The sequence below is a fragment of the Myodes glareolus genome, chromosome 24 (genome assembly GCF_982192425.1).
Source record: "Myodes glareolus chromosome 24, mMyoGla1.1, whole genome shotgun sequence".
NCBI classification, from domain to species: Eukaryota; Metazoa; Chordata; class Mammalia; order Rodentia; family Cricetidae; genus Myodes; species Myodes glareolus.
In genome coordinates this window covers 35,709,876-35,722,875 of record NC_142049.1, presented here as the reverse complement: position 1 = coordinate 35,722,875, position 13,000 = coordinate 35,709,876, and the positions used below count along the sequence as shown (strand labels likewise).

General features: G+C 40.8%; 1 pseudogene; it reads left to right on the top strand.

Annotated features, from left to right (window-relative positions):
- The first annotated feature begins 3,643 nt into the window (after positions 1-3,643).
- Positions 3,644-4,479, top strand: LOC125400819 (prohibitin 1 pseudogene; annotated as a pseudogene).
- The last annotated feature ends 8,521 nt before the right edge of the window (positions 4,480-13,000 follow it).

Sequence of the window (13,000 nt, the reverse complement as noted above, 5' to 3'; positions counted from 1 at the left end):
ATCCCCAATCTTCCTCCCACTTACCCTCCCCTCTCTTTCTTCTGAAGAGGTAACCGCTACCTCTCTCTTCCCCATCCCCTCCCTTTTCTCCTCTCTTTCTCTATCGCTATTCCTCTCTTCCCTACATAATACCCTTACCCTTATACCCTTCCCAGTACCCATTAAATAAGCTCTATACCCAAGCTCTCTCTACATGGCCTATCTGTCTGTCTCCCACCCACCACAGTCTCCCGCCCACTAGGGGACCTATGAATCTTCCACCTATCCTCAAATTAACCTTGAAATGATCAGTACCTCTTTGATCTTTAACCTATGTTCTTCAGCTTCAGAATCCGTGTCTTCTGCTCAGACCACTGGAGCATTTATTCTACATTGTGGAAAGAACGCTTCCTGCTACTAAAATTAAAAGTCAAGCCAGCAAAGGTGTAGCTCAGCGGTGGATCACACGTTTGTCATGTTCAGAGGACTACGTTTGCGCAATAGCTTGTTAAAAATAGCACAAAAACATTGACAGGGGCTGGAGAGATGGCTCAGGGCCAGCGCCTGCTCTGGATTAACTCACAACCGTCTTATATTCTAGTTTCAGATTTGACACCCTTTCCAGGGGTATGGTCAATAGTCAGGATGTGGGTCTCTTTTCTTCACATTCCAGAGGGTGGGAAGGTGTTGGGCAAAGAATTCAGTTTTGGTCGGACATATTGCATGACAGGGTAACTACAATTAATAATAATAAAATAATAATATTTCAAAACTACAAGGAGGGAAAGCTTCAGAAGCCATGGGCTGATGTGAACTACCAGAAAAGTTATGGAAGCCCAGAATACTGAGCTACTCGGGAGTACCACAGACATGGTGGCATCACGTAGACCCATGACCCATAAAAGTGGGGGAGGGTATGAATTTGGCACTGAGTTCTTGGTTTATGATCTCCACTACTCTTGTCCTTGCTGGATGATGGTTCAGTGACTAGGCAATCTTACTGTGTACTCAAAACCCTTCCTTCTGCCAACCCCGCACTGAACAAATGGCTCCTGGATTTTTAGGATCTGAAGTCTGGAACTCCACTAGGCAGATGTCGCCCAGTAACCTAGTACGATCACATTGAATCAAAGTGGGTTATATGGTGGTTTGAGGGAGAGATGCCCCTCATAGGCTCAGACATCTCAATATTTGATCTTGAGTTGCTTGTGCTGTGTGAGGAATTTCTTGAGCCTTTAGGAGATACGGCTTGCTGGAGGAAGCACATCACTGTGGGTGCGTTTGGGGTGTTTATACCGCTGTTCTACTTCAAGTTTGCTTTCTCGGCTTCATGTTTATGGTTGAAGATGTGATCTCTCAGCCTTCTACCCCAGCCACTTTATGCCATTCGAACCGTGGCCTGAGACCCTTCTCTTCAGCAGTAATAGAGCTAAAGTTGTCAAAAACCAGAACCAAGCCATTGTAGTCACAATGTGATCGGCTGGCTTACAAGGCAAGTATAAATCCCAGTATCAAAGGATGTCAACAGTTAAAGTAGAGAATATTGATTTGAAAAACGTAGGCTATACTGTGGGAGAGGGTGGATGTTGATGAGAGTGGCAATGTTGAACTCTGCCAAGGCCAGTGATACATCTTCACTCTTGTACCTCAACAGTGTCTTAATTATCTTCTGTCATTATGGACTCGCCCTTTAGAATCATAAGCCAAATGAAACTTTTTCTTCTATAGGTCACTTTTGGTCATAATGTTTTATTACAGCTGCAAAGAGGAACTGACATACTGCTAATCACCGAACCACACTTGTCTTCTACAGAATGCCATAAACTTAAGTAAGGTACTAGATACTGGGTAGAAGTGATGTACAAGAAAACAGTAAAATTTTAAATAACTAACATCACCCACAAATTGGGGGGAGAGCTGTTTTGCTCAGATGCACAGAGGAGAGCAAAGAAATTAGAGGATTGGAAATCTAGGAGGCATAGAGTTCAGGTCATATGCAAAGTGAGAGAGGCCTTGTCAAGTTTGAGCTTGGAGTCTTTCAAACTCTTTTGTAAGTTTGTAGATATTTTATTATTTTTTTTGAAATCAACAAAATGGGTAAATTCTGAATTTCTTCTCTGTAAAATATGGGCCTTTAAAAAGCAAAATAAAACAAGATCTGCTGGTGCATGCCCATAAGCCTAGCATTTCAGAGTCTGGGACAGGAAGATGGTGAGTCCACATCAAGCATAGGCCCTGTCTCAAAAAATAAAAGCTTCCAAATAAACCAGGTACAGAAAAAAACAAACAACATATATGGAAGCTATATAACTTGAACTCATAGAAGTGAGCCTAAAATTATTTCTGTCAATGATTGAATTATTGATTGGGGGAATAGGGGAATGTTGGTCCAAGGATCCAAAGTTTTGTTTAGACAGGAAGAGTAATATTTTGAGATATGTTGTATTCGTCTGGTGTGGTTGATAATAAAACAGATTTCAAAATGGCTAAAGAGCAAATTCTGGAACGTCTTACCACAAAATCTGATTAGCTATGTTGGCAGCAGTCTTGCCCATCAGCTTGACAGCTCTGGAATCGACTATCACACATACCCCTGGATGAGTCCATGAAAGACTTTCTAGGAAGGGTAAACTGAAAGATGAGAAATCTGCACACTGTTGGGTCTGCTCCTATTAAGAACACTCTCTGAAACAATTCGTGTTTGGTGCTGAGAGTGGTTCAGAGAAGAGCAATGGTAAGAATGAGTTTTCCTCCTGGCTGGCTCTCCAGTTTCCAAAGTTGATTAAAAGAAATTCTTTGGGTATGATGAAATATACTCAGAGTTGAAGGTGTAAGCTTTTCAACGAGCTATGTAAGAAAAATGAATCTAGCACCCCTGACTCATCTCCTGTAAGGAGTGAGGAGTGTAGTAGTTAACTCTATAAAGGGCTAAAACTTGCTTGTGTGAAAACAAGAAATGTGACCAAGGAGGACATTACAGTTTGGATGAAATGACGGCAGAAAGTATGAGCTCAGAAACAAACTTTGCTAGCTTCAGATGTGTATAAATAATCTTTAACCTTTTAAATGTGTCCTGAGAATCTTCCCTCCAGTAGACATGTAGGGCTGAAATTGTCAAAAGCCAGACCCAATCCGTCGTCATGCCATTAGCTGACTTACAAGGCAAGTAAAAATTCCAGTATCAAAGGATGTCAGCAGTGAAAAAAACATTTAGAAAAGAGGATGCCTTGGAATGGAGACATAGGAAGAAGCAGATGAGGCCAAGTGTGTTGAACTCTGCCAAACCAGCAGAGTTTGCTGCTCTACCTCAAGTATATATTAATTACCTATCTGTTTCACAACTTAGCTCACATGGACCTTGATAACTCATCTGCCACAAGGTATCACTATGCTACCTTATTATATTATGTCCATAATTTGAGGACATTATGCTGATTGGACCATATAAGCAGGAGGCAGCAACTACTCTCAAATTCTTGGAAAAGCTTGTGTGCCTACAAGGAATGGATATAAATCTGGACATATTGGCATATGCTCATAATCACAGCATTGAGGAGGAAGAGACAAGGAGTTCCCTAAATAGTTAATTCCACTTTCAATGAGATACTCTGAAAATGGAGAACGAGGAATTCATGTGAAGGTCAGAGTGAAAGCAGATGTGAGTGGGTGCAACAGAAGGAATCATGGCTACCAAAGTGTTTGAGTCCATCAGAAAGTTCGGCCTGGCTTTAGCCGTGGCAGGAGGCATGGTGAACTCCACCATGTATAATATGGATGCTGGGCACAGAGCTGTCATCTTAGACCGATTCCGTGGAGTACAGAACGTCATGGTAGGGGAAGGGACTCACTTTTTCATCCCTTGGGTACAGAAACCAATTACCTTTGACTGCTGCTCGCAACCACGGAATGTACCAGTCATCACTGGTAGCAAATATTTGCAGAACGTCAACATCACACTAAGCATCCTCTTCCAGCCGTTGGCCAGCCAGTTCCCTCGTTATCTACACCAGCATTGGAGAGGACCATGAGAGGGTGCTGCCTTCCATCACCACAGAGATCCTCAAGTCGGTGGTGGTTCGCTTTGATGCTGGAGAATTGATCACCCAGCAAGAGCTGGTCTCCCTAGAGATGAGTGATGACCTCACAGAGAGAGCAGCAACATTTGGGCTCATCCTGGATGATGTGTCCTTGACACATCTGACCTTCGGGAAGGAGTTCACAGAAGCAGTGGAAGCCAAACAGGTGGCTCAGCAGGAAGCGGAGAGGGCCAGATTTGTGGTCGAAAAGGCTGAGCAGCAGAAGAAGGCAGCCATCATCTCTGCTGAGGGCAACTCCAAGGCAGCCGAGCTGATCGCCAACTCCCTGGCCACGGCAGGCGATGGCCTGATTGAGCTGCAGAAGCTGGAGGCAGCTGAGGACATTGCTTACCAGCTCTCTAGCTCCTGGAACATCACCTACCTGCCAGTGGGGCAGTCGGTGCTTCTCCAGCTTCCCCAGTGAGGCCCCCCTGCTTGCACCTTCTCAGGTCATGGCCTCTATCATTCTGAATACACTTTCCTTCTGCCCCACCCCAGAAATCACTGTGAAATTCCATGATTGGCTTAACGTGAAGGAAATAAAAGCAGAATCACTTCAGATCTACAATTACCAAAAAAAAAAAAAAAAGAGAGAGAGAAGAGAAAAGGAAAGAAAATGGAGAACAATAGAAATAAGAGAACTGGTATCCATTTCTGACTCACAGACACCTAAGCATGAATGCATGCATGCACATATACAACCATGTACATATTATTATACCACATATGTACATATGCACACTGGTCATAAGAAGAAGAGGAAGGAAGGGAGGGAGGGAGAGAGAGAGAGAAGGAGGGGAGGAAGGAAGAAAGGAAGTGTAGTGATATTTCATTTGTATCTTAATAAGTAAAGCTTGACTGAAGATCAGAGCATAAAAGAGCTTCACTGGTCACTCTTACAGATCAGGCAGTGGTGACACACACCTTTAATCCCAGTAGCCACATTTGTTTGCCATAGATACCCAGCAGTAGTGGTGAGTGCCTTTAAACCCAGAGGAATATAAGACAGAAGAGACAGCTCTCAGAGAGTCTCATTCTGAGGATTCCTGGAGGCAGAATTACCATTTTGGACTGAGGTAGAGTTAAGAGCCCATGGCTGTTTTGCTTTTCTGACTTTAAGGTTGAACCCCAATATCTTTCTTTGGATTTTTATTAATCATGCTACAAGGAAGGAAGGAAGGAAAGAAGGAAGGAAGGAAGGAAGGAAGGAAGGAAGGAAGGAAGGAAGGAAGGAAGGAAGGAAAAAAGGAAGGAAGGAAAGAAGGGAGTAAAGAAGTAAGCATGGACAAAAGGAAGGGAGGGAGGGAGGAAGGGAGGAAGGAAAGAAGGAAGGAAGGAAGGAAGGAAAGAAGGAAGGAAGGAAAGAAGGAAGGAAGGAAGGAAGGAAGGAAGGAAGGAAGGAAGGAAGGAAGGAAGGAAGGAAAGATTTTAAAAAAGGAAGAAAGGAAGTGACCAAGAAGTTAGGGCCCAAGTTAAAGTAGAAAGCCTAATGCTTTCTGGTCATATAGATGATTCAAAGCCAGGCTGTGAGTCTAACTATGGACTATATCCGTGTCACTCTCCTCGAGAGTGCTGGTGTTTGAGGCACAAATTTCACGCACATAAAGGTTACTTTGACACTGGCTATAATTCTTAGTAACCCAATTTCAAATTTCCTGCTCTTTATTTGTAGAGGATACTGGCTTTCATTCAAAGTGCTTTACTCTGTTGTTGGCTCCAAGGTACTCTTAAGATGATAAATTTCGACATTCCCAAATAGTTTTACTTTTCTCAGAGAGGAAGTTGGTCCAAATTACCTACTTTTCCATTGTTGAAAGAACAAATAAGCTTCATGGTTAGTCTATGCATATCTGGACTCTCAGCATCAGCTCTGATACTTGTGTTTAAAAGAAGGAGATTATCTGAGTGATACTCCATGAAGTCATTGGAAGTTCCTTGGACAACCTTGATCAATAACTCATGCCCCTCCCCCAAGGGGGAAGGTAATTTCTGCTATGATGATATCATGCACATTAGAGGCTCATGAAATGAAACTGACCTGAAAGTCTCCTCCCTAACGTCAATTTTTCATGAAACCAAGGAAGCTTCCAAAGGAGGGAAGCAACCACAGTTTTACCCAGGTATATTGTGTATGGACCACAACAGAAACAAACATTGTATGATACCCTTAGGAGTGCATGTCTCAGTTTTCCATTGCTATGAAGAGACACCATTACTAAAGGAATTAAAAAAAAAAACATTTAATTTAGGGCTTACCGTTTCAGAGAGTGAGTCATGACCATCATGACCAAAACCGTGGTCCCAACTCCATGACAGCAAGCAGTTATCTGAGCCATGAACCCACTGGCAACTGGTGTGATTACCAGAGACACAGCCCCAACTACACAAATTGGAGGAAAAGATAGGTAGACAATAAGTAAGAACATACTTCAAAACACAAAGAACAGTACAGCACCTCCAAAACCTAATGGTTTTGCAACAGCAAGACTTGAACACACCAACACAGATGAAGCAGAAGAAAATGACCTTAAAAATAACTTTGGGAAAATGATTGAGGCCTTTGAAGATGAAATAAAAAATTTTCTCAAAGAAGTAAAGGAAAAGAAAAACCAAAAAAAAAAAAAATTGGAAGAAATCAACAGATCCCTTAAAGAAAACAAAGAAAAAGCAAACAGGTGAAAGAAATGATTCAAGACTTGAAAACCAAAAAAAGACAATAAAGAAAATACAAACTGAGGGAATCTGGAAACAGAAAATATGGGTAAATGATCAGGAACCACAAATGCAAGCAAAAATCTCAAAATGCAAGAGATGGAGGAAAGAGTCTCGGGCATTGAAAATGCAATAGAGGAAAGAGATTCATTGGTCAAAGAAAATGTTAAATCTAATAAAAGCCTAACCTCAAATTTTCAGGAAATATGTAACACCATGAAAAGACCAAACCTAAGAATAATAGGAATAGAAGAAGGAGAAGAAGTCAAACTCAAAGGCACAGAAAATATATTCAACAAAATTATAGAAGAAATCTTTCCCAACCTAAAGAAGAACGTGTCTATGAAAATAAAAGAAATGATATACTATAATCCCCCAAAAATAAAATCATAAAAATAGGTCATCTTAGTATTTTCTTCTTTGTGAATGCAGTGGCATTTCTTCCTAATAACATGAATTCAGTACCTTGGAAAATAAAGTTTCTATGGCATCTTCAAATATTCCAGAAGCAGTAATAGTTGGACAGTGATTTATAGAAAGTATTATAAATAGTTTTAGAAATATCCTTAAAAAATTTCCCCAGTCTCTTGGCCTCAAGTTGGGAGAAACTGTAGAAGTTGGGTAGGCTTCCAGAACTTTGAATAAGATTATCAGAAATCTTGATTGATTCTTCTTTCCATGACATAAACCTTGCCTTATTCTAAATGTTTCTTCTCTGATCAACCCCTTCTCTCCATGTTTTCCTAAATGCTACTGATTATCATGGCTTAGGAGTTGGCCAGATGAGCCATCTCTGTTGTTGCATCTAATATAGAGGTGCTATGTGATCACATAGTTAGATGCAATACATCAATAAATGGAAGAATGAATACATGAGAGAAAAAAGCAAGGATCACTTACTTCTAAGTCTGAACCTAATTAAAAGACTGAAACTACATTTCTGGTGACTTGAAAAGTAATTTGTCACTAAGATAATACGCAAAGACTTTGAGATGATCATGAGTGAAGTACGTTGCCCAAGTATGTGACTTATTTCATGCAAGAATGTCTTTGCCGGGGACACTGAAACTCTAGACAATAACATCAATTGATGATCTTTCTTAAAAGCACATTTGGTGTGGGAGGTCCTTCTGTATATGTGCTGCTCTTAATGGATAAAGAAGCTGTTTTGGGTCTGCACAGGGCAGAATAGAACTAGGTGGGGAAAACTAAATTGAATGCTGGGAGAGAGAAGGCAGAGTCAGGAGAAGCCAGGTAGCCCCGCCAGAGACAGATACTGGACAGAATCTTGCTGGTAAGCCCCAGCCATGTGGTGAAACACAGATTAATAGAAATGGGTTAAATTAAGATGTAAGAGCCAGCCAATAAGAAGCTAGAGCTAATAGACCAAATAGTGATTTAATTAATGCAGTCTCTGAGTGATTATTTCCGGGCTGACCAGCCCAGAACAAACAAGCGGCTTCCTTTCTACAGCACACATTGAGCAACTTCATTTGAGCTGGGATAGTAAAGGGGTAGAGAGGCTTCCATATAGCCAAAGAGCCAGGCTGGTTGTGAAAAGAGCTAAAAGCCACAGTCAAAGGAGTCACTTGGAGAAGAGGAGGCATCGTGGGAACATAATAGAACTGACAGCTCCTCTACTGTCTCCTGCCACCAATGACACATAGATAAGCTATGGATGCTATCCTGGATCTCACCTTCCACCCTGTGATGGTTATCAAGGTTCATGGGAACCTGAGCTTTGAGGAGTCAAGAGTAGCAGAACGTTTAGGTGAATGTGTATCTGACTTTGTTGTAGGGACCTATGTGACTTTATGTTACTGAATCCACATAGCAAGAAGGGTTGTGTGTAGACGGCTTTGTGAATGAGATGTGCCATATGTATAAAGAGAAGCTTCCTCTCAGTACTGTAGTCACTGTCTTCCTGGCATGAGGCGGGCAGTGGAGTATGCATAGGCACTGTGGAGGAAGATTGTGTGGGTGCTGTTTGTTAACTGTCACTGGGACAATAGAGCCTGCAGCTCCTGGGTACTTATCTAGTAATCAACCTTTTCAGTTTCCAAGCCCTGGTTTCATGCTTTCTGTGCTAGCTTTTAATCTGTGGGATTAAGATACATAACTTCACAGAACATCACCACAATCCATCTATCTGGAAGATGTTTCAAAAGTCTATCTTCTAAAAGGCGGGTGTGGTGGCATGCACACCAGCTTTGGAGGCCGAGGCAGGTGGATCTCTTTGACTTTGAGGTCAGTCCAGTCTACATAGAGAGTTCCAAGAGAGCCAGGGCTACATAATGGAGAGACCCTGTCTTGGATAGTTTTGCATCAACTTGACACAAGGTAAAGTCATCCAAGAAGAGTGAACCTCAATTAAGATAATACCTGTATAAGGTCAGGCTACAGGGTAGTCTGTATGAAATTTTCCTAGTGATTGATGGGGGAGGGCCCAACCCATTGCAGGCAGTACCATCCCTGGACTAGTAATTTTGGGTACTATAAGAAAGGAAACTGATGGGGGCTGGTGAAATGGCTCAGTTGTTAAGAGTACTAACTGCTCCTCCAGAGGACCCGGGTTCAATTCCCAACACCCACATGGCAGCTCACAGCTGTCTGTAACTCCAGTTCCTGAGAATCTGACATTGTTAAACCAATGTGCGTTAAATAAAGTTTTTTTTTAAAAAAAAAAAAAGAAAGAAAGAAAGAAAGAAGACTGAACAAGACATGAGGAGCAAGCCAGTAAGCAACACCCTTTCACGTCCTCTGTATCAGCTCCAACCTTAAGGTTCCTGCCAAGCTTGAGTTCCTGCTATTACTTCCCTTGATGGCGAGTGTGATGTGGAAGCATAAACCAAACAAACCCTTTCCTTGCCAAGTTTCTGTGGTCATGAGCTAGAGTCTCAGGTTGAACTCTGAGCTTTGTAAAGCCCTGTGTTCTGTGTAAACCTAACTTCCAGAGTGAAGCGGTCACCTCCCTCAGGCAGATAGAACAGAGCTGGCTTACAGGTTTACCAGACATCCTGGGCCTTCCTCTGCTATCTACATACTCTGGGACCTTGTGCAGGTCAACGGAAAGGGCTGGCCAGTTGTCCCCAGTATTTCTGTCCCACTGCTCTGCGACTCCAGACAAGTATGCGTGAATCACCTCACTCACCACCTACTCCTTTTCATCCATCTCGTCTCCCCTCTTTCCTTCCCTTCTTTTTGTCCATTCCTTGCTCCCTACTTCTCTTCTTCCTCTGCCCTGCTCTCCTTCCCTTCTCTGTCTTCTTGTATTTGTCCTTTTTCACATCCCATTTTATCAGCAACATGAAGCTCTCCTCAGAATCTGGCACAACTTTGAAAAAGTATAACAATCTAAAAGAAAATTACGAAAGAAAGAGAAAAACAAAAAAGAGCCGGATGTCCTGGTTTCTGGTTTGCTGTGCTCGGTTAGTTTGATTAGAAGATGTCAAGCTTGTTGCAACGAAGTAAGTTTATCCCAGGGCCTGGCAATTTCTTCCTGAGGTAACATATTTGGGCCAGGGTATAACATTTATCACCTTTAATTCCTATTATTAAAATCCCTTTGGAATTTATAAGTTGCTGTATTTGGCAACTGTGAGGAATGATTCTGTCATCTATGATATTGGTCCTTGTAAGTCTTTAACCATTGGCCTGGGATATTTTCTGCAGATCTGGCCCACTTCATGTATGCCTTAGTTAGGGCTATGCTGGGATCTAATAAGATGGGGATCCTGACTATTGAAATTCTATTTACTTGAAGAAAAAGGGAAGCCTTTATTGAAATCTGCGTATTCATTAAAATTAGGATATTTAGGTATTTCATCATACTTTCTTTAAAAGTTGTGATTCTCCCTAAAACTTACGCATAGAATTGTGATATGATGTAGTAATTCCACTTCTTGGGGTATATCCTGACGAATTTAAAGTAGAGGCTTCCTTAAGCTGTTTGAAAGGATATTTTACAAAAGACAGCAGTGAGAGTCAGTCTTACTAGTGTGTTCTGTCAGTGGAGGAACACACAAACCAAACATGACACACATGGACAAGGGAATATTATTCAAGTTCAAAATAGTAGATGATTTTCACACGCTGCATGAACTTCTGTCAGCATGCTATAAAACAAAAATGTCCGAAACCCCATATATATGCATGTATGGATGGATGATATATAAAATACATACATATATTTGTATATCAATTATATTTATGTAAATTAAAATCTAAGGTCTCTGAATGAAGGCAGAGATCTTTCTGAGTTCAGCTTATTTTAACATAACAATTTCTACTCCTGTCAATCTGACTGCAAACATCACGATTCCATTTTCGTTTATGACTGAATTAAATTCCAGAGTATATTAATAGTATCTTTTTTATCCATTTATTTCTTGATGGACATCTAGGCTGGCCCACTTCTTGGCGATTATGACTAGTGCTGAAATGAATATGAATGAGCCGCTCTGTGGTAGGACTTAGAGTCCTTTAGGCATATTCTAGCAATGGTCATATGGTAGTTATATTCTTAGTTTTTAAAGAAAACTTTATATTTCCAAAGTGGCTGCAAATTCTGTAATAGCTGTGCCAGTTTATATTCCCCTCGACAGTATATATAATATCAAAGGCTCTTCCTTCCATGCATTCTTGCAAGTTTATATAGTTTGTTTTCTTGATGATAGCCAAGTTAATGTATTGGTTCCAATGTGTTGTTTTCCAACAATTATTGGTCATCAGTGTTTCTTTTCTGGAGAATTGCATTCAGTTCTTCAGTCCATTTGCTGATTGGATTACTGTGGATAGTTTAGTGTTTCATTTTATATGCATTTATATATTCTAGATATGACCCCTCTTTTTCATGATTCGTTGGCAAAGACTTGCTCCCATTCTACAATCTCTTTTGATGTTTGCTGTGCTGAGGTTTTGTCATTCCAACCAATCCCATTTGCCAGCACACGGGATGACTTCCTGAGTTGTCAGAATCTTTCCAGGAAGTCCTTGCCTGAGCTTGTGTCTTGAAGAACTTTGCCTACGTCTTCCTCTTGTACTTTCAAAGCTTCAGGTCTTACATTAAGGTCTTTGATCCATTTTTATTTGAATCTTGCACAAGATGCAATAGAAAGATCCTTTAGGATTGCTTTAGGATCTGTGGTGTTCTACTTTATAGAGGTTCCCATAGGCCCAAAGAATTATGTGTGTTCTACATCTATTAGATGGAATATTCTGTAGATATCTGTTAAATCCAGTTGATCTGTAGTATTGTTTTGCTTTGAATTTTCTTTATTGGTTTTTACCCAATAAAGGAGTGGTGTATTCTAGTATCCCATTATTATTATGTTAGTATTCATCTGACCTTTCATAACTTTAACATTTCTTTTATGACACTGGGATAAGTGTTTGCTAATGCTAACATTACAGCTTCTTGTTTGATGTCCCCATGTACTAATTTATAGTGACTTTCATGAGCTTTGCTTTATAATTTTCCTGGGGTGGGGTAGGTGTAGGAATTTAACCTAGAGCCTTGTCCTTGCTAAGAAAATGCTACCATCAAAACTTACACCAATGACTCTAACACCAAGCACATGACCATCTTTTGCTTTGTATTTTTGACACCTGGCTGTGATAAGGTCTGGAGACTTCCTGTCTAGAAATCCTAAAGGGTTCTTATATTTAAATGTCAGTGTCTTTCTCTTGGTTTGGAACATTTTCTATAATTTCATTCAATGAACTTTGCCTTTGGGATTTAGTGAACCTTCCCTGTCTCTGCATTCATAAGTCACTGGAAGCAATATCCAAGTTTGTGAAAGTTTTGGCCATATTCATTATTACTTTTTCTTTAGTGTTCCCTGCTGTATGTTGATAGTTTGGTTTTTAAAAACATTGGTTGCTTCACTTCCAGAATTTCTGTTTCATTTTTTTTCAGATTCTTAATTTCAATTTAATTCTTACTCTATGTTTTTGAGGCTCTTTTCCAAACTGCTGTTTAATGTATTTTATTCATTTTCTCAGCTCTTTCTGAATTAATCACCTGATGCATTCACCTGTTCGTGTGAGTCCTCTCTCTGATCCCTCATGCTCTGAAAAGGATTCTGCTGGGTAACATGAGGTCCGGGCTCATTGGGGTTTCTGTCCCACCTGGTCCCCCAGCCATTTAGTCCCAGAGAAAATCACACAGAGCTCTCCATAAGTTATAAACTGATTTGCCCATTACCTCATGCTTTAAATTAGTTCTTATAACG